Below are 3,250 nucleotides of genomic sequence, written 5' to 3'. Positions count from 1 at the left end.
CATAATACAATACGATACAATAATCACGGACAAGGAGGAACTAAACAGACAGGGTATTTAAGCACAAGGAAAGTAATCAGGGGAATGGAGACAGGTGGGGATTAATCAAATCAACCAAACAGGAAAAGGAACATGACCAAATAAGGAAATGTAAAAGAAACAGAAAGTCCATGAACGTAACAGTTCGCCCCCTCCCAGAATGGTGTGTCCTTGCACCGAAAGAGACCGTCCAGCGGAGGAATGGTGGGGGTTCATGAAGCGGGCGTAGGGTAGGCAAGGGGCAAGGCAAAGTCAGAGCAAGGAGCTTGGAACCCGGGTGGAGTGGATGGAGGGAGGAGCCAGGGAGGAGCCCAGAGCAGGAAGAGCCAGATGGTGCTTTCGGGCTCCGGAAGCCCGCTGCAGAGTCGGAGCAACTGAGGATGGAGGTGGAGCCGGAGGAGCCTGACAGAGCCGGAGGGATGGAATGACGAGGCGAAGCCATAGGAGTGGAGTCCCGAGGTGGCGGATGGTCGACGACTGTCCAAGGTGGAGCCGGAGGGATGAGGGAGCCCAGTGGAGCTGGTGGGATGACGGGCCACGGTGAAGACAAGGGAGCAGGGTGCCAAGGCGGAGCCGCAGGGTCGAAGGACCGAGGTGGAGTCCAGGGCTCAGAGGCTGGAGGCGGAGACAGGGAATCCACACGCCAAGGTGGAGCTGGAGACTGGAAGTCCTGCGGCGAACAATCGCACCCAGATGGCGCTGACTGAGGGTGAGCTGCAGGACTGACTGGCACCAGTGGAGATGAGGTCGAGGAACTGGCTGGTCTAAGAGGGGGTGAGAGAGGGAGGCCAGGAGGAAACACAGGAGGATCAGGGCTGGACAGAACCAGCAAAGAAACAGGAGATACAGGGCTGGGTGGAACCAGTGGAGAAACAGGAAATTCAGGGCTGAGAGGAACAAATCGAAATGGAGCAGAGGAACTGACTGGTCTAGGAGTAGGTGGGAGAGGGAGGCTGGGAGGGAACACAGGAGTATCAGGGCTGGACGGAACCAGTGGAGAAACAGGAGATTCAGGGCTGGGCGGAACCAGCGGAGAAATAGGCAATTCAGGGCTGGGCAGAACCAGCGGAGAAATATGAGATTCAGGGCTGGATGGAACCAGCAGAAAAATAGGAGATTAAGGGCTGGGTGGAACCAGCGGAGAAATAGGAGATTCAGGGCTGGGCGGAACCAGCAGAGAAACAGGAGATTCAGGGCTGGGCGGAACCAGCGGAGAAACAGGAGATTCAGGGCTGGGCGGAACCAGCGGAGAAACAGGAGATTCAGGGCTGGGCGGAACCAGCGGAGAAATAGGAGATTCAGGGCTGGACTGAACCAGCGGAGAAACAGGAGATTCAGGGCTGGACTGAACCAGCGGAAATGGAGCAGAGGAATTGACTGGTCTAGGAGGAGGCGGGAGAGGGAGGCTGGTAGGGGACACAGGAGGATCAGGGCTGGATGGAACCAGCGGAGAAACAGGAGATTCAGGGCTGGGTGGAACAAGCGGAGAAATAGGAGATTCAAGATTTACCTCCACAAACCAGTCCATTAATTCCTTCATATAATTCACAGAAACCAAGTGCAGCTCACCCTTAGTCGCAGGAATGTGGGCAGGGCTTTCCTCCATGCCCTCGATCTCCACCAGTAATCCCACAACGCACAGTGTTGCCGGCTCACACACCTGGTCAGTCCCGCTCTCGAGTCCTTGCTCCCCGACAATGATAGGCTCGAGCTCTGCGGCTGCGGTGGGCTCTGGCTTTATCTCCGTGCAGCGGGATGACGGCTGGCTGGTCTCTGGTTCGGGAGTGGGGCTAGAGATATCCTCTTCAGCGGTGCAGATGGTGAACGACGATTCATTTTTCTCCAGCACCCACTCCACAAAAGTGGTACGATGTCGGGTTTTCATTGGTCAGTCATTAAAGCCTATTTCTGACTGGTTGTTAACGTTTTGACAGCGTTTATGCCAAGAGCAAAGAGAAAGAAATCGAAGAGAAGAGTACTTGGCCATGCGCGAAACGCACGGGACGCAGTCTTGACACATACATGCTTACTTTAAGCGAAGAGGAGAGATTCGCAATTGCACTGAACACGTTTTAAGTGCAGGCATACTCTCTGAGCGAGCCCAGAGAAAATTCTTACAAGAGCAACGTGTATCTGAGAGCGCACACCCAGTTCCCACGCGCAAGCAGAGAGATTCGTGCTCACGCATTATATTCCGCACACGAGCAGAGAGATTCGCTGCTCCGCGCATTATATTCCGTGCATGAGCAGAGAGATTCACGCTCCGCACATTATATTCTGCGCTCGAGGAGAGAGATTCGCACTCGGGCACATTATATTCTGCGCGCGAGCAGAGAGATTTGCGCATTATATTAATGTACTTTCGCGCTACAATTATGCACTCTCGACATTTGACAGGGAAATAATCCCATACTCCTGGGCATTTTGGGCTTTGAGAATTTGTCAGTTTAATTCCAAGCTGATTCTCATATCAGTCAGCACAACATAAAAGATTGCTGAGTGCATGTTTAAGACATAGTGCATGAATAGTAATTGGGTCATGCAAATATTACTGTATATGCTTGGTAAAATTTCCGGAAGTGCCCAGTCAAGTAATGTGAAACATGCCCTAATAGTATTCTTTTTGTCAGATGATTAGCACATTCTTGTGCCAGTATAATGTTAATATCCATGACTAAAGACAGTAATATGTGTATATTATAGCTGTTACAATTGCTGGTGTGTTAATGAGGGCGCACGAGGAAGAAGATATATAAATGGGTTCTTTTAATGATCACGGGAGAATAAGGGCACATCCAACATAATACAATACGATACAATAATCACGGACAAGGAGGAACTAAACAAACAGGGTATTTAAGCACAAGGAAAGTAATCAGGGGAATGGAGACAGGTGGGGATTAATCAAATCAACCAAACAGGAAAAGGAACATGACCAAATAAGGAAACTTAAAAGGAACAGAAAGTCCATGAACGTAACAGTTCGCCACCTCCCAGAATGGTGTGTCCTTGCACCGAAAGAGACCGTCCAGCGGTGGAAGGGTGGGGGTTCAGGAAGTGGGCATAGGGTAGGCAAGGGGAGAGGCAAAGTCGGAGCAAGGAGCTTGGAACCCGGGTGGAGTGGATGGAGGGAGGAACCAGGGAGGAGCTCGGAGCAGGAAGAGCCAGATGGTGCTCCAGAGACCAGCCAGGATGACGATCCACGGTGGAG

The 3,250-nt window shown here is 51.8% G+C and overlaps 1 pseudogene; it reads right to left on the bottom strand.

The window, feature by feature from the left end:
- LOC132152320 (obscurin-like protein 1) overlaps positions 1–1,924 on the bottom strand; it is a 43,847-nt pseudogene extending 41,923 nt beyond the window's left edge.
- Positions 1,925–3,250: the final 1,326 nt, after the last annotated feature.

This window comes from Carassius carassius, chromosome 10 (assembly GCF_963082965.1).
Source record: "Carassius carassius chromosome 10, fCarCar2.1, whole genome shotgun sequence".
In the NCBI taxonomy this organism is placed as follows: Eukaryota; Metazoa; Chordata; class Actinopteri; order Cypriniformes; family Cyprinidae; genus Carassius; species Carassius carassius.
This window is presented reverse-complemented; position numbering and strand designations above follow the sequence as displayed.